The sequence below is a fragment of the Miscanthus floridulus genome, chromosome 18, assembly GCF_019320115.1.
Source record: "Miscanthus floridulus cultivar M001 chromosome 18, ASM1932011v1, whole genome shotgun sequence".
Lineage (NCBI taxonomy): Eukaryota > Viridiplantae > Streptophyta > Magnoliopsida > Poales > Poaceae > Miscanthus > Miscanthus floridulus.
In genome coordinates, this window is record NC_089597.1 from 57052759 (window position 1) to 57072829 (window position 20071).

The window sequence follows — 20071 nt, forward strand, 5'->3', positions numbered from 1 at the left end:
CTAAGCTCTTTAGTGTAACTAGTTTGAAGAGCTAGCTTGTGTCTTGTTTGTTTGGTTAGTGAGACTCTTTAGTTAGTCTTTGAGAGCTCACTAACTTAGAGAGTAGTGACTTAGCCCTTGTGTGAAATAGAGATCATAGCAACTAGAAATGTGGATAGGTGGCTTGCATTTTTAGTAGGCTAGCGCAGCATTTGCTTCGCCGCTTAATTGTCTAACCACTTGGTTTAAGTGTTGTTGTAGAAATTTTTATAGGCTGTTCACCCCCCTCTATCCATTAGGACCTTTCAAGTGATATCGAAGCCATGGTCACCATGATTTGAGGCTTAACAACCTTCGGTGTCAAAATGACTCAAATCAACAACACCAAGAAGCCACCTGAATTTGATGGCACAAATTATCCATATTGGAAGGTAAAGATGACCGCCTATATCAAGTCAATCAATAGAAAGGTGTGAAAGGTGGTGGAGACCAAGATTGAGATTGCCAATGCAGGAAACTCCCACCGCGTCCAAAAAAGTATTGCTCCAAAACAATGACATTGCTCTTAGTGCCATTCATGATGCTTTGGATGAGAGGATACTTGAGCAAATCAAGAACATTGAGATGACTCATAAGGCATGGAAGAAGTTGGAGGAATCATTTAAGGGCACTCAGGCGGTGAAGGGTGCCAAGGCATACATTCTTAAGGAGAAGTTTGCAAGCTTCAAGGTGAAGGATGATGACAGTGTGCCGAAGTTCCATAGGTTACAAGTGCTTATCAATGATCTCAAAGCACTTGGTGAAGAGGTGAAGGACAAGGACTTCTTCCACAAGTTTTTGAGATGCTTACTATCAAGATTTGGCACATTGGTCACCATATATAGTAAGGAGTGGTTTGGATACCATGACACCAAACCAAGTATTAGGAGATGTGATGACCGATGATACATATAGAGATGATGATGAGAAGGAAGAAAAGAAGAATGACAAGAAAGATGAGAAGAAGTATGAGAAGAAGAAGAGTGTGGCATTCAAAGCCACATCATCCTCCAAGGGTAAGGCAAAGCAAGAAACATCAAGTGAAGATGAGTTCTCAAGCTTTGATGAAGGCGATGATGAGAAGATGGCTCTCTTTGTGAAGAGATTTGGCAAATTCATGATGAAGAAGGGCTATCGTGCTAGAAGAAAAAAGTCATCATCAAGGAGCAAGGATGAACCAAGAAGATGCTTCAAGTGCAATAGCAAGGATAATCTCATTACCGATTGTCCATACAATGGTGACAATGATGATGATAACAAGAAAGACAAGAAAGAAAAGAAGGATAAGATGACCTTCAAGAAGAATAAGAAGGGTGGTTCATATGTGGTCACTTGGAATAGTGATGCTTCCTCAAGTAATGATGATGATAGTGATGATGACAAGATCACCAAGAAAAAGGCTCTTGTAAGCATTGCTATAAATGAGAAGCCTTCTCTCTTCAATACTCCATAGACATGTTTCATGGCTAATGCCACTATGGTACAATCCGATGATGAGTGTGATGAGAACAATGGTGAAAATGAAAGTGATAGTGATGATGATGATGAACCAACTAAAGATGAACTATTTGACATGTTAGAAGATACTAAAACTCATTTTGACATGTTAAGAGAAGAGAATGCAAAGACTTAAAAAAGGAGCTTAAAGCCCTTAAGCAAGCCTTTGATGAGCTCAATGCATCTCATGAGAGGCTATCGGAAGCCCATGAAAAGCTTGGCAAAAGCTCAAAAGAAACTTGAAAAGGCTTATTCCACTCTTATTGAGCAAAATGAGAAGGTGCATGTTGTAACATGTGACATAGGCTTAACTTGTGATATTATTGATGAATCTTTCTACAAGCCTATTGTTGTTGCTCCCACTAACCCATCTTGTAGCACTTTCACTTGTACCTCATCTAGTAGTGATGGTTTCACTTGTGATGCCTCATTAATGGTTGAGAATTAGACCTTAAAGAAGGTCAATGAGCTCACTCGCGCCTTAGGCAATGCCTATGGTGGTGAGGCCTGCTTGCTAAAGTGCTTGAGTAGCCAAAGGTTTTCTCACAAGACTAATTTTGTGAAAGGCAATGGTCGGTTTTGCAATAGATGCAAGTAAGTTGGGCATGTAGAGCAATATTGCAAGAATAAGAACAAAGATGCCAATGTATCCTCAATTAAGTTCGATTCTTGTTATTTGCTTACCAAGGGTGTTAATGGGGTGGATGCTAAGTTTGTTGGTACTCCAATTGTGGGTTCAAAGAAGAAAGTCATTTGGGTGCCAAAGAGCTTAGTGACTAACCTTCAAGGACCCAAGCAAGTTTGGGTACCTAAAAAGAATTGATCTTCTTCTGTAGGTAAATTACAAAGCTGGAGGAAGGCATTGGGTTCTTGATAGTGGGTGCACTCAACACATGACCGGTGATGCAAGAATATTCAATTCAATCAACTCCAATGACAATGATGGTTAGGAAAAAGTCTACTTAACCCCCCCACCTTTCATACTTGGTTTACTTCACCCCCAACTATGAAACCATCTGTTTTACCCCCCCTGAACTTTCCAAAACCGTCTATTTTACCCCCTGGACTGTTTTCAGTGGCGGTTTTGCTACAGTAACAGCGTTTTGCTACAGTAACAACGGTTTGCTACAGTGCCGGCGTGTTTGAATTTTCTTTTTTTATTTATTTTCGGTGAATTTTTGAAAAATCATAGTAAATCATAGAAAAATCATAAAATGAAAAATCTAATTTTATTGGACTCCACATGAGTAGATCTACACAATGAATATATAATATGGTATGCTTTAGTACAAATTATTTTTGTAGCTTTAGATTAATTGGAAAATACAATTTTATCTGTAATTAATTAGAATTAATCTATAACTAAGTTATACATAGTCCAATGAGTACGAAATTTTTACTATAGTTCAAGCATACAATAATTAGAAAAATTTCACCACAATTGGACCATAGAAGGTGCAGCTATGAATTATTCCAATTAATTACAGACAAAATTAGATTTTCCAATTAATCTAAGGCTATAGTAAAAATTTTGTACTAAAGCATACCGTATTATATATTCACTGTGTAGATCTACTCATGTGGAGTCCAATAAAATTAGATTTTTTATTTTATGGTTTTTCTATGATTTACTATGATTTTTAAAAAATTCACCGAAAATAAATAAAAAAAGAGAATTCAAACCCACACCACTGTAGCAGACCTGTTGTTACTGTAGCAGACCCGATGTTACTATAGCAAAACTGCCGCTGAAAACCACCCAGGGGGTAAAATAGACGGTTTTGAAAAGTTCAGGGGGTAAAACAGACGATTTCATAGTTGGGGGGTTGAAGTAGACCAAGTATGAAAGGTAGAGGGGTTAAGTAGACTTTTTCCATGATGGTTATGATAGTATTATATTTGGTGATAATGGCAAAGGCAAGGTCAAGGGGCTTGGTAAGATTGCAATATCCAATTACATGAGTATTTCCAATGTGTTGCTAGTTGAGAGCTTGAACTTCAATTTGCTATTCGGGCTCAATTGTGTGATCTTGGATTTAAGTGCATATTTGGAGTAGATGATATAGAGATCATAAGTGTAGATGGCTCTATTTGATCTTCAAAGGCTTTAGATAAGAGAATCTATACTTGGTTGATTTCAATGCTAATGAAGTTCAATTGTCAACTTGCTTGTTCACTAAGTCTAGCATGGGTTGGTTATAACATAGAAGGCTTGGTTATGTTGGAATAAAGCAATTTAATAGATTGGTTAAGCATGATCTAGTTAGAGGCTTGAAAGATGTGGTATTTGAGAAAGATAAGCTTTGTAGCTCTTGTCAAGCCGGAAAACAAGTTGGAAACACCCATTCTAAGAATAGCATGATGACCACTAGTAAGGCATTTGAGTTGTTGCACATGGACTTGTTTGGGCCAACACAATGTAACACCCCAGTGTTAAGCTTTGCATTTGGCACCTGCATTTCATGAGCACAAGCATCATCCAAGCATTCATGAACATGAACATATGAAATTTCATCTCATTCTTATACCTTATCACATGGAATGTTGATTTTATATATATGCTTATGCTTGCAATCATGTATGACCAATGTATGAAATGGTTGTAAGGGCACCAATACACCTTAGACACATCTAGGGTGGTAAATGGAACAATGTTTGTATTCATGACATTGACCAATTTTGCTTCTAAGTGTTGGTGTACTTTGAAATGTCATTTTCATGATACTAGTTTGACCAAAGTTGAACAATAGCTTAGAGTGTTAGCATGGCTATGTGATCTAAATAAAAGTTGTAGTTCACATCAAGGGTAACAAACTTTATTTAAGAGTCATGAGCTGAATCAGTGTCTAACTTAGTTAAATAGGGCTCACAAAAAATCAACAAAATGTTGTTTTGATACTTAGAAAGTTTTGCTGAGTCATGTGCTGACTATAGTTTCAAAGTACTCTACTTTGGAGCTTTATAGCTTGAAAACCATTGGGAATTTGGCCAAACTCCTTTAAACATTTTTGTAGTACTCACTTAGCTCTACAAATTTGATTAAGAAAGTTTCCAAAAATTCACGATAGATTAGAAGTTATAGTCACGAAGTCGTGCTGTCAGTCGGGTTCAACGGCGTCTGAATCGATGCCGCGCGCGTGTGTCGTGGTCGATCGGCGTAGGCCGCGCGCACTGCGTGGTGGCCGTATGCCGACGCCGACCCCACCAGTCAAGCCAACATGGGCAACAAAGCCATGCGACGCCGCTGCCCTCCCTCGCTTGCCCGCATTCGCGCTCCTCTGCCTCACTTCACCTCTCTCTCGCCACGCCAGAGCAAAGCCGCCGCGCACCGCGCCATCACCGCTGAGCTCACGTGCCATCATCGCAACACCATTCCCCAATAGCTCACACACACTGCTCGGCCATTTCCCCCCCCACCTCGCTGTCCACCCATCGCCTTAGCCCGAGCCAAGGTAAACGCCTAAGGGCAAGTCCATCGTTGCTGCACCCTCACCGGAGCGCCACCGAGCTTGCGCTCGCTATGGCCGTACTCCATCGACCAATCTCGCTCACGCGTTCTGCTTGTTAGGGATAGTCTAGGGTTAGGGTTAGGTCACACCGCTGGCTGTTGAGCCAATGCCAGCACACCAGCGCTGGAATGCCACTACAGACCGCCATGCTCGCGCCACCGTGCCGCCATACACACGGCCAAGCTTCACCGCCACTCCACCCTGACCTAATCCACGCCGTAGAGCTTCGCTAGGGATAGTAGATGCCGTAGCCGCGCTCGCCTGGCCATGCCATCATCGGGGATGGCCGGAGCACCACCGCGCACCATCGCCGAGCCGCCATGCTCGCCGGCGAGCTAGCTCCGATGATCCTCCGAGCAAACTGAGGGTACCTGTAGGTGCGGAATAGGATGGGGAACACGTTGGTGCCGACCTCATCGTCGATGAGTTTTCTACCGGTCAAGCCACGTCCCTACTCTGTGTGTCGCTAACATGTGGGTCCCATTGACCTGCGGGTCCCAGCTATCAGTCAATATTTGAAATGTTTTTCTTGATTTATTTTCACATATTTGAATGCAAACTTCAAAAATTTATAACTAGAGCTAGGAATGTCCAAACTGAGTGAACCAAATTTTGTTAGATTCATCATGAAGTGTACTATTTGATAGAAATATGGAATCTACTGTTTAGGGTATTTTTCTAGGAGAATTAAATTGAGCAAGATAAGTGCTTCTAAATGTGTTTATATCTTGTAAATTGCATAACTTGAGCTAGAAAGGTGATAAAATTGTGATTCTAATTTTGCTAGTTTTGTGTTGACATGCTCTAGCTAGGAAAAATATTAAACCTATAGTAAGTATACTTAAAATATGGTCTTCCTATTTAATCTTAATTAAATAAATGAATATAAATAAATTAGTTATGTTTAACCATGATGTTTTCTATGGTGCTTGTGATTCATATGATCTGTTGATGTTATTAGTTAGGCTCAGAAGTAATTGGTTGTATGCAACTAGTTAATTTTTGCTTTATAATTCAACTAGATGGCTGCATATATAGTTTCTGTTGTGGTAATAATTTGATAATGATAATGACCATTTCTATGAAACTTGTTAATAACAAAGTTGTAGATAACTTATTTATCTACATTGTTTCAAATTTTCATAGTCATAGGCCTTATGGTTTAAGAATTATAGCTGTTAGAAGTCTATTGTTAGAAATGCTTGCTCTCTGGATAGATCTAAAAGATTGAATTGTTTGACCTAGATAGCTGCTGAATCACTATTATATGATTAAAACAAAGTTGTAGAAAATTTCATAAGCTTTTTAGGAAGTCCATAACCATATTATTTAGATGTGTATAACTCTAGTTATGGTCAAAACAAGTGGATGATATCTTGTAGTTCAGAAAATGATTTACATAAGTGTTTGTTTAAGTTACTAGAGAAGAAATATACACCTACTCAGTAAAAGAAAATGTAACTTATTATCACCTTAAGGAAATGTTGCTGAGAACACCTATGAGAATGCATTTCATCATACCCCACCATATCATACATGTCGTTATATATGCATCCACGATATCTTATTCTGTGATCATGCATATAGGATCGTCCGAGGGGATAACTCTTTTGGAGTTCAACGAAGAAGAGGAGGAATAGCAGGAGACACCTTAGGTCATAGCTCCAAAAGGAGAGGAGCAAACTCTTAAGGACCACCCTGAGTGCCCGGTTCATAGGCCAACCTCTTTCCTCAAAGGCAAGCCCCAGAGCATTCTAAGTCTCCTATATTTAACAAAACTTCACTTGAGTCCTTTTATGTTCGATGCATTAGGTGATAAGAGTTGAATTGAAATCACTTGATGTATAGAACTACCTTGTCCAGATATATACACCTTTAACCCTATGTAGGTCTAGGATCAAATGCATGCTTAGCCATGCTTAGACCGGTAGAAGTCATGTAATTTCCTATCACCTACGAGATATAGGTGGACACCGAAGCACAGTTGGCTATATTTGTACTCATGGAAAGAACCATGGGGTAATGTAAATGGAGGCCGGGTGGAGTCTATGTGTAGGTTGACTCATGTGAATCCGTCTGTACTAATTAAGGACCGTACCGTTGTTGGGCGCTTCTAACAAGATTGAACGCATGCCTCTCACTTACCTGGTTGTATAACTCATTCCGACCGCGAAGCCGAGTAGCTCAACTCAGGTCGGGCCCCGTTCTATAAAAGTGCGCACTCTGGATGGTAGTAAGGATGTGCAGGGAGCCAGATATGAGCCTAATGGCAGGTCAAGCCTGAACGTCCTAGAGCTGGTTGTCCCTAATTGTGCGGCGCTGGGTGAACCCATGAAATGTGGACCTAAGTTGTACCTAAGGTGACCTAAGGTGATCGTTGATCTAGTCTGCCTAGGCTTGTGTTAGGAATAAATTCATAGCTAGATGAAATCGATTCGAATCGCTTGTCTCTCCCGAACAGTGAGAAACTTGGCAAGTACCAACATCGTAGTAACTGTATTATGGAATGATGGTTATGATGAACATGGAATTATTATACTGGCTATGGTTACTATTGTTATGCTACTAAATGATATACCACATGTTTGGCACAGGTTAGTTGCTAATCTAGAGATGAATAGCTATAATTAACTTGATGACCGAATTATAAAATGTATAGTTGAATTAGTGGCATTTTATGAAAAATGTTGTCAAGCTAGCTCCACTTATAAAGCCTTGCATAATCCTTGGAGTCACTTTATTTTTTGTTTATGATGGGTAAGTCTAGCTGAGTACCTTCTCGTACTCAGGGTTTTATTCCCATTGTTGCAGATGGTACAGTTTATCATGGCTATTCCAAGAACTGCTTCTGTCCCACCGTGGATGAGGAGTAAGCCCTGGGCAGGCATCTCTTATTAATCCCTCTCTTATGCTTTTGTGGAAGTGTGATCATGAGCTTGCACTATATTTAAACTAATGTTGCAGATGTTGGTTTCAATCTTTTAATTTGCTTCCGCTACTATCTTACCTGAACGTGGTTTGTAAGAACTTTAATTCGTACTCTGATGGATGAACTGTATTTGTGAACTTTATGTAACGTGTGACATATATGTTGAATCATGTATGATCTTGGTTGTATGTTGATTGAATCGAGACCCTTTGCGGTACTCGATGGACTACCTGGGTTTATATAGGCTCAAGTATGATAGTGCGAACGCTTGCGGACTGCCATTATACTTATGCTCTTATAAATTGGTCGGTTCTACTACAGCTGGCATCAGAGCAAGATTCAACATTAATTGCCACATGTGTATTTAAAACAAAGGTTTTTGTTTTCCAGAACCTAGTTTCTTGCAACTTATAGCTATATATATAGGTGTTTAAAACCTAGAGTTTGAATCTAAAGTGTGCCAGTGATCACTTTCCTTTATGCCCAGGTAAGGACTTCAGGTGGCTAATTAAGTACTAACTTGGGGGTTTTCAATTTTGTCATCCATATGGCGTGTTATTGTATGGATGCCATTTACTTGAGTGGTAATATATGGATCAAATGCTTCTACACCCAAGGTAAGATGCCACTCATCATCACAGTGGCATGACTGCAAGATGTGAGCTTGTGGTCTATGGGGAGAGTTAGCTTTGATACTGAAGTGTATATATGCCTCATATATATATGGAAGTATTTAATTGAGGGTTAGCTTTGATATTGTTATATATGCATATTTATATGTATATATATGATGTATTTACTCTCGGGTAGCTTTGATATGGAAGTATATATATATATGGGTATATATATGGAAGTATTTAGCTTGCAATCTAGAGCCTAGATTTACATTCTGCATATATAATTGTGGGGTTGGGCTAAAATGAAATTCTTATGTAGGTACACTAACTAGTGAAACCTATAGCCCAACTAGTTATGTTATATGTGAGAGAACGCTTGTATGCTACCTTGTATGCCTGTTAGAAGTTTTAAATTTTCCTAAGTTCGTGAGGACGTACGAACATGCACGCATCATGATAAATCATTATTATTACACTTGCATTGTTCTTCCCCTTATGGATTTCTTACTCGGTTATATAATTGTTATCCATTATGACGTTGTCTCATGAGAGTTGCACCATGTTGTTGGTACAGATGGCTAGCACTAGGTGGAAGTGAGACTTTCCTGTTGATGTTTGGTACCCCTGCCCTACTTTGGAGAGTCTTTCATTATGCAGGGGTATTACGAACCGCCCCTCTATTACTAGAATGAAGTATACCTAGAGGGACAACCATGGTATGCAGTACAGCTGACCATACTAGCTCATAACCAAGTACCCTTCTAGCAGGAATGGAGGGTAGAATATGAAGGAAGAACTCCTTGGGAAGCTGCCCAAGTAGTGGCTTTTGAGGTGCTGAGTCAGATATGTCAGCAGCACGGGGATGAGCTTACGGATAGTGCTGCTGGTACTTTTCCTCAGGTGGATCCATCTATAGCAGTATGGGCATAGCGCAACCGCAATGCATTAATCCAAGACCGGGATGAGCGAGCAGATAGTTCTAGTCCCACCATGAGTGCAATGTTTGCCAGTGATGAAGATGACTGATTGGGATGAAGAAGAAGTGGAACTAGAGGATGAGGATGATGCTATCTCTGACTTCGACAATAAGCACATTGAAGATTAGAGTTGCCTAGTGACTAGTTAAAGTGCTAGATGTATCCCTATTATTCATGTAATGGACTTGTAGCTTGAAGTTCGGTATTCATGATTTAACTTCGATGTAATATTGGCACTTTAGCATGTTGTCTCACTATGGATTGAGCTTTGATGAAATTCTAGTTTCATTTTACTAGGTGGATTATGACATGCATATTAATGCGTTGCAAGTATAATAAGTGATCTAATTGGTGATGTCATGTTGTGAGAATGGATGATTATGCCTTTGTTTTATTGTATGAATTTGAGATTCTCTCCAGTAATTTTAGTTTGGCATGATTACACAATTCATCTGCAATCTCTTGACATCATCCAATAATCACTTATTGTTGCAACTTTGCAGATGACTCACACTCCGGCTAGGGCAGGCACAAGCCAGGGTGGCAATGATGATGACTTACCACCACCGCCATCACCGTCTGTGAATGAATTCTTTGCACAGTTCCTAGGTAATCAGAGAGCCATGGAGGATACATTGCGCCTCATTAGCGCAGAAACACCGCTCATGCCCGTCAGCAACATTAGGGGCCTGAGCCAAATCAATATAGCTCTTTTAAGGATTTCCAAGACACCAAGCCTCCTATCTTTAAAGAGGCTGAAGAACCGCTCTAGGTAGATGAATGGCTTAACACTGATAGAGCAGAAGTTCCATCTATTGAGGGTTACTGAGTATCTAAAGGCTTGAATATGCATCCCATCAACTACAGGGACCAGGCCGGGATATGGTGGACCCATTTCCTATCCTCTTTACCTGACAACGCATGGGTCAAATGGGAGTAGTTCAAGTTAGCCTTTAGGGGACATCACATTCCCTCGGGGCTGATGCACATGAAAGCTATCGAGTTCATGTGACTTACTCAAGGGACTAAGACCCTCACTGAGTACATGCACGCTTTTAACAATCTTTCCCGATATGCCCAGAGTTTGTCAACATAGAAGAGAAGAAAATAGAGAGCTTCAAGGGAAGCCTTAGTACCAAGATAATGAAGACCATGGCCAACTCTAGGTGTACCACATACAATGAGTTCAGTTAGTGATGCCTTGACCCAGGAGAACCAAAACAATTTGCATGCTGCAGCAAAGGGCCACAAAAGAGTAGCTGAGGCAAGGCGCCTCAGGATCTTCCTAGTCCAGAGCTCTAGTGGTGGCTAGGCCACTAGTTTTCATCCACCATCACCTAAGTTTAGGCCTCCTCCGCCAAAAGCTCAGGCCAATCACCCCTAGAAGACATTCCGTAGGGCGTTCACCATTGCCCTACCCAAGGGAAATGGAGGGCAAGGAAGCTCAGCAGGACCAAGGAGCAATCAACCATGCTGCAACTATAACCAGTTGGGCCATTAGGCCAAAGAGTGCCCCCATCCCAAGAAGAATGGCAATCAAAACCAGGGTAATCAAAAATAGGTAAATCCAAAGGCACGTCTTGGATACATGCATTACACAGCTATTGAAGAAATCCCTGCGGGAGAAGTTGTCACTGCCAGGTATGTTTCTTGTTAACAAACATCCCTGCCATTGTTTTATTTGATTCTAGGAGCTTCTCATTTATTTATGAGCCAAGCATTTGCATCTAAGTATGATCAGAAAATAATCGAGGTAAACAAGGGTGGTTATAGTATAAGTTCAGTTGGGGCTACTATCTCTACAAATCAAATAGTCAAAGATGTGCTCATCTCTATACAAGAGAGGGAGTACACAGTGGATTGATAGTATTGCCTAGGATTAGCCATAGATGTGATCTTAGGCATGAAATGGATGAGTGATCATGGGGTTCTCATTGAACACTAGCACTAGAACAATTATGTTGAGAGAACCAAAGGGAGGTAATGCTTTTCTAGTACCACTTCCCCAAAGTTTTGATCTCCAAAACTTGTCTTGTGCTATCCAAGCCACTACCCTTTGTGATATTCTAGTGGTTTGTGAGTTTTCTGATGTATTTCTAGATGAGTTGCTAGGGTCCACCGCCTGATAGGGATGTGGAATTTAAGATCGAGTTAGTGCCAAGTACTGACACCTATCTCAAGAAGACCCTATCGAATGCCACCAAATGAGTTAGTTGAACTTAAAATTAAGTTATAAGAACTAGCTAGACAAAGGTCTCATTCAACCTAGTTCATCTCCATGGGGATGTTCAGCTTTATTTGTAAAGAAGAAGGATAAATCCTTGCGGATGTGTGTGGATTATAGGCTGCTTAATGTTGTAACCATTAAGAACAAGTATCCTTTGCCTCATATCGATATTTTGTTCGATCAACTGGCAAAAGCAAAGGTATTCTCTAAGTTTGACTTGAGGTCCGGTTATCATCATATTAAGATCAGGCCAGAAGATGTACCTAAAATAGCTTTCTCCACTAGGTACGGCCTATATGAGTATTTGGTCATGTCATTTGGACTAACAAATGCTTCTATCTACTTCATGTATTTGATGAATTCGGTATTCATGCCCGAGCTAGATAAGTTCAGTGGTTGTGTTTATCGATGATATCTTGATTTACTCAGAGAATGAGGCAGACCATGCAGAGCATCTAAGAGTTGTTCTATCCAGATTGAGGGAACAAAAGTTATATGCCAAATTCAGCAAGTGTGAATTCTGGTTGAGCAAAGTACCCTTCTTGGGTTACATCTTATCTGAAGATGGAATATATGTAGACCCATCTAAAGTACTAGGAAGTCATGGATTGGAAAGCCCGACTTCGGTTCATGAAGTTCGGAGTTTTCTAGGGCTAGCAGGCTACTATCGTCGTTTCATTCCTGATTTCTCCAAGATAGCTAAGCCCATGACCTAGACTCCTTCAGAAGGATGAAAAGTTTAGTTGGACTGCTAGAGTGTGAAGCCAGCTTTTCACACCCTACGGACATTGCTAACTACAACTCCTATTTTAGCACAACCCGATATTGAAAAGCCTTTTGATGTGTTCTGTGATGCATTCGGGTATCGGTTTGGGGTGTGTGCTCATGCAAGAAGGTCAAGTTATTGCCTATGCTTCTCGATAGTTGAAGAAAGCATGAAGTCAACTATCCTACACATGATTTAGAGCTCGCATCAGTTGTTCATGCAGTTGAAGCTATGGAGACATTACTTGTTGGGAAACGTATGTCACATATATACTAACCACAAAAGTCTCAAATACGTCTTCACTCAACTTGAGCTGAACATGAGGCAACGAAGATGGTTAGAGCTGATCAAGGACTATAATTTGGAAGTGCACTACCATCCAGGAAAAGCTAATGTTGTAGCAGATGCACTTAGTCAGAAATCTCATTGATAACACCTTAGAAGCCTTGTTGGAAGATGGATTTAATTTGTTACATCCTGTGGTGCTACACAATATCACCATCAGTTGTTCACTTGAGAGCAAAATCATCAAACTACAGAAGACAGATGTAGGTGTGTTTCACATCAAGAGAAAGATGAAAGAATAAGAAACCAAACATTTTAGGTTAGATGAAAGAGGTGTGTTGTGGTTCGAGGATAGACTAGTAGTACCAAAGGACCGTGAGCTTAGAAATCAAATTTTAGATGAAGCTCATTCATCCAAGTTATCTATCCATCCAGGTAGTAGCAAAATGTATCAAGAATTGAAAGAGCCATTTTTGGTGGACCAAGATGAAGAAGGAAATCGCCTGCCTATGTCGCTAGTTGTGATAATTGCAGTAGAGTCAAGGCCATTCATTTGAAATCTACTGGATTACTTGAGCCGTTGCCTATCCAGGCTGGAAATGGGAAGAAATAAGTATGGACTTTATTACAGGCCTTCCGATGACACAAGCAAGGACATGATTCTATATGGGTCATTGTAGATCGCCTTACCAAGTTAGCACATTTTGTACCAGTTAACATAACATATCTAGCTAGAAAGTATGGCAAACTATATGTTTTCCAGATCATGAGGCTACATGGAGTACCAAGGATCATAATATCAGATCGGGGACCATAGTTTATAGCTTGTTTTTGGGAACACTTGCATCGAGCCTTGGGAACTAAACTAATCAGAAGTTCAGCATATCACCTACAAACTTCTAGACAGACCGAGTGAATCAAATCTTAGAAGACATATTGAGAGCTTATATAATATCTTCCAAGGGTTCATGGGAGAAATGGCTACCTTTAGCCGAGTTCTCCTACAACAATAGTTATCAAGCGAGCATCAAGATAGCTCCTTTTGAGGCCTTGTATGGTCGGAAATATAGAACTCCCTTGAATTGGATTGAGCTCAGAGAAAGAAGATATTATGACATTGACTTTGTCACCGAAGCTAAAGAGCAGGTACGCATTATCCAACATCATATGAAAGTAGCTTAGTCTAGACAAAAGAGTTATGCTGATAAAAGAAGAAGACCACTAACTTTTGAAGTGGGAGATTATGTGTACTTAAAAGTGTCGCCCATGAAGGGAGTGCGGAGATTTGGAGTAAAAATAAGCTTGCGCCTAGGTATGTAGGCCCGTACCGGATTATTGAACGGAAGGGAGAGGTTGCCTACAAGTTACAACTTCCTCCTAAGCTAAGTGTGATATTTGATGTCTTCTATGTTTCTTAGTTGAAAAGATGTCTTTGCATACCTGAGGAAGCCATTGCACCCACCAACATTAAGCTCCAATCGGATTTAACTTATGAAGAGAAACCAATCCGAGTGCTAGAAGAAATGGAAAGAGTAACACGAAGCAAGGTCATTAAGTTCTACAAGGTGGTGTGGAATAATCATAGTGAACAAGACGCCACAGTGGGAATGGGAGGATTATTTACATGAGGTTTATCCTGCCTTTTTATGAGGAATGGTAGGTCTTTTAAATCTTGAGATGAGATTCCTATAAGGGGAGGGGCTGTAACACCCTAGTGTTAAGCTTTGCATTTGGCACATGCATTTCATGAGCACAAGCATCATCCAAGCATTCATGAATATGAGCATATGAAATTTCATCTCATTCTTATACCTTATCACATGAAATGTTGATTATATATATATGCTTATGCTTGCAATCATGTATGACCAATGTATGAAGTGGTTGTAAGGGCACCAATACACCTTAGACACATCTAGGGTGGTAAATGGAATAATGTTTGTATTCATGACATGGACCAATTTTGCTTCTAAGTGTTGGTGTACTTTGAAATGTCATTTTCATGATGCTAGTTTGACCAAAGTTGAATAGTAGCTTAGATGTTTGCATGGCTATGTTACCTAAATAAAAGTTGTAGTTCACATTAAGGGTAACAAACTTTATTTAAGGGTCATGAGCTAAATCAGTGTCTAACTTAGTCAAATAGGGCTCACAAAAATCAACAAAATGTTGTTTTGATACTTAGAAAATTTTGCTAAGTCATGTGCTGACTACAGTTTCAAAGTACTCTACTTTGGAGCTTTGTAGTTTGAAAATCATTGGGAATTTGGCCAAACTCCTTTAAACATTTTTGTAGTACTCACTTAGCTCTACAAATTTGATTAAGGAAGTTTTCAAAAATTCACCATGGATTAGAAGTTATAGTCACGAAGTCGCGCTGTCAGTCGGGTTCAACGGTGTCAGAATCAGTGCCGCACGCGTGCATCGTGGCCGATCCGGCTGCATGCCGCGTGCACCGCGTGGTGGCCGTACACTGGCGCTGGCCCCACCGGTCAGGCCGACGTGGCAACAAAGCCACGTGATGCCGCTGCCCTCCCTCGCTCGCCCACATTCGTGCTCCTCTGCCTCACTTCGCCTCTCTCTGGCCATGCTAGAGTAAAGCCACCGTGCATCATGCCATCGCCGCCGAGCTCCACCAAGCTCACATGCCACCGCTGCAGCACCATTCCTCGATAGCTTGCGCACACCGCTTGGCCATTTCCCCCCTCCACCTCACTGACCACCCATTGCCTTAACCTGAGCTAAGGTAATCGCCTAAGGGCATGTCCGCCGTCGCCGCACCCTCGCTAGAGCACTGCTGAGCTTGCGCTTGCTATGGTCGTGCTCCATCGAGCCATCTCGCTCACGCGTTCTGCTTGTTAGGGATAGTCTAGGGTTAGGTTTAGGTCACACCGCTGGCTATTGAGCCAATGTCGGCACACCAGCACCGGAACGCCACTGTGGACCACCGTGCTCGCACCGCCGTGCTGCCATGCACGCCGCTGTTCCACCCTGACCTAATCCACGTCGTAGAGCTTTGCTAGGGTTTGTAGATGCCATAACCACGCTCTGCTAGCCATGCCATCACCGGGGATGGCTGAAGCACTACCGCGCACCACCATCGAGCCACCATGCTCATCGACGAGCTAGCTTTGGTGATCCTCTAGGCAAACCAAGGGTACCTATTGGTGCGGAATAGGATAGGGAACACGTTGGTGCCGATCTCACCATCGGCGACCTCGCTGTTAATGAGTTTGCCGCCGGTCAAGCTGTGCCCCTGCTCTATGTGTTGCTGACATGTGGGTCCCATTGACCCGTGGGTCCCAGCTATTAGTTAGTATTTGAAATGTTTTTCTTGATTTATTTTCACATATTTAATTGCAAACTTCAAAAATTTATAACTAGAGCTAGGAATGTCCAAACTGAGTGAACCAAATTTTGTTAGATTCATCATGAAGTGTACTATTTGGTAAAAATAAAAAATCTACTGTTTAGGGTATTTTTCTAGGAGAATTAAATTGAGCAAGATAAGTGCTTCTAAATGTGTTTATATCTTGTAAATTGCATAACTTGAGCTAGAAAGGTGATAAAATCGTGATTCCAATTTTGCTGGTTTAGTGTTGACATGCTCTAGCTAGAAAAAATATTAAACCTATAGTAAGTATACTTGAAATATGGTCTTCCTATTTAATCTTAGTTAATTGCTAGTTTCTAGTGAAATTAATTGGGATAAGAATACATAACATATGATCATGCAAATTTTTACACAGTATTCTTGTGCTAGTAGGAAAGTAAGAAAAATATTAAATTTATTGCTTGACACTTTTCATTAGGCTAAACTATTTTTGCTAAAATAAGCCTAGGTAACTTTTCATTTTTGTAGAGGTAGCTATACTTATCCAAATGGCATAAATTTGTATAGTAGACTATTAGAGTTATTTGTAGGCTACTGTAAGTTTCTTAGAATTTATTGAGCACTAGAAATATTTACTCTATAAATCCCCTTATTATCTAAGGAAATCAATAATAATATAAATAAATTAGTTATGTTTAACCATGATGTTTTCTAGTGGTGCTTGTGATGCATATGATATGTTGATGTTATTAGTTAGGCTTAGAAGTAATTGGTTGTATGCAACTAGTTAATTTTTGCTTTATAATTCAACTAGATGGCTGCATATATAGTTTCTAGTTGTGGTAATAATTTCATGATGATAATGACCTTTTCTATGAAACTTGTTAATAACAAAGTTGTAGATAACTTATTTATCTACCTTGTGTTAAATTTTTATTGTCATAGGCCTTATGGTTTAAGAATTATAGCTGTTAGAAGTCTACTGTCAGAAATACTTGCTCTCTAGATAGATCTGAAAGATTGAATTATTTGACCTAGATAACTGCTGAATCACTGTTATATGTTTAAAATAAAGGTGTAGACAATTTCATAATCTTTCTAGGAAGTCCACAACCATATTATTTAGATGTGTATAACTCCAGTTATGGTCAAAACAAGTGGTTGCTGTCTTGTAGTCTAGAAAATAATTTACATACGTGTTTGTTTAAGTTACTAGAGAAGAAATATGCACCTACTCAGTAAAAGAAAATGTAACTTGTTATCACCTTATGGCAATGCTGCTGAGAACACCTATGAGAATGCATTTCATCATACCCCACCATATCATACATGTCGTTATATATGCATCCATGATATGCTTATAGGATCATCCGAGGAGATAACTCTTTTGGAGTTCAACAAATAAGAAGAGGAGGAACAACAGGAGAAACCTCAGGCCATAGCTCTAGAAGGAGAGGAGCAAACTCTTGAGGACCTCCCTAAGTGCCTGGTTCACAGGCCAACCTCTTTCCTCAAAGGTAAGCCCCGGAGCATTCTAAGTCTCCTATGTTTAACAAAACTTCACTTGAGTCCTTTTATGTTCGATGCATTAGGTGATAAGAGTTGAATTGAAACCACTTGATACATAGAACTACCTTGTCTAGATATATACACCTTTAACCCTATGTAGGTCTAGGATCGAATACATGCTTAGCCATGCTTAGACCGGTAGAAGTCGGGTGATTTCCTGTCACCTGCGAGATATAGGTGAACACTGAAGCACGGTTGGCTATATTTGCTATCGTGGAAAGAACCATGGGGTAATGTAAATGGAGGCCAGATGGAGTCTATATGTAGGTTGACTCATGTGAATCCATCGATGTCGATTATGGACCATACCGTTGTTGGGCGCTTCTTACATGATTGAACGCATGCCTCTCGCTTAGCTGGCTAGATAACTCGTTTCGACCACGAAGCCAAGTAGCTCAACTTAGGCCAGGCCCCATTCTATAAAAGTGCGCACTCTGGATGGTAGTAAGGATGTGCGGGGAGCCAGACGTGAGCCAAGGATAGGCCGGCCTGAACGTCCTGGAGCTGGTTGTCCCTAATTGTGCGGCCCTAGGTGAACCCGTGAAATGTGGACCTAAGTTGTACCTAAGGTGACCATTGATCTAGTCTGCCTGGGTTTGTGTTAGGAATAAATTCACAGCTAGTTGAAATCAATTCATATCACCATCTCTCCCGAACAGTGAGAAACTTGGCTAGTACCAACATCATAGTAACTGTATTATGGAATGATGGTTATGATGAACATGGAATTATTATACCGGCTATGGTTACTATTGTTATGCTACTAAATGATATACCACATGTTTGGCAAAGGTTAGTTGCTAATCTAGAGATGAATAGCTATAATTAACTTGATGACCGAATTATAAAATGTATAGCTGAATTAGTGGCTTTTTATGTAAAATGTTGTCAAGCTAGCTCCACTTATAAAGCCTTGCATAATCCTTGGAGTCACTTTATTTTTGGTTTATGATGGGTATGTCTAGCTAAGTACCTTCTCGTACTCAAGGTTTTAATCCTATTGTTGTAGATGGTACAGTTTATCATGGCTATTCCAAGAACTACTTTTGTCCCACCATGGATGAGGAGTAAGCCCTGGGCAGGCATCTCTTATTAATCCCTCTCTTATGCTTTTATGGAAGTGTGATTGTGTGCTAGCACTATATTTAAACAATGTTGCTGATGTTGGTTTCAAACTTTTAATTTGCTTCCGCTACTATCTTACTTGAACGTGGTTTGTAAGAACTTTAATTCGTACTCTGATGGATGAACTATATTTTATGAACTTTATGTAACGTGTCACATGTATGTTGAATCATGTACGATCTTGGTTGTATGTTGGTTGAATCGAGACCCTTTCCTATACTCGACGGACTACCGGGTTTATATGGGCTCAAGTATGATAGTGCGACTGCTTGCGGGCTGCCATTGTACTTGTGCTCTTATAAATTGGTTGGTTCTGCTATAGCTGGCATCAGAGTGAGATTCAATATTAATTGCCACATGTGTATTTAAAACAAAGGTTTTTTGTTTTCTAAAACCAATTTCTAGCAACTTATAGCTATATATATAGGTGTTTAAAACCTAGAGTTTGAATCTAAAGTGTGCCAGTGATCACTTTCTTTATGCCCAGTTAAGGACTTCAGGTGGTTAATTAAGTACTAACTTGGGGGTTTTCAATTTCGTCATCCATACGGCGTGCTATTGTAAGGATGACATTCACTTGAGTGGTAATGTATGGATCAAATGTCTCTATGCCCAAGGTAAGGTGCCACTCATCATCACAGTGGCATGACTACAAGATGTGAGCGTGCGGTCTATAGGAGGAGTTAGCTTTGATACTAAAGTGTATATATGCCTCATATATATATGGAAGTATTTAATTGTGGGTTAGCTTTGATACGGCTATATATGCATATTTATATATATAGGACATATTTACTCTCAGGTAGCTTTGATATGGAAGTATATATATGGGTATATATATATATATATATGGAAGTATTTAGCTTGCAATCTAGAGCCCAGATTTACATTCTGCATATATAATTGTGGGGTTGGGCTAAAATGAAATTCTTGTGTAGGTACACTAACAGCGAAACGTGTAGCTGAACTAGTTACATTATATATGAGAGAACGCTTGTATGCCACCGTGTATGCTGTTAGAAGTTTTAAATTTTCGTAAGTTTGTGAGTACATACGAAATGTGCATGCATCATGATAAATCATTATTATTACACTTGCATTGTTCCTCCCCTTATGGATTTCTTACTCGGTTATGTAACTGTTATCCATTATGATGTTGTCTCACGAGAGTTGCACCATGTTTGAAACAACCATGAGTTTGTCATTTGTCAAGGGCAT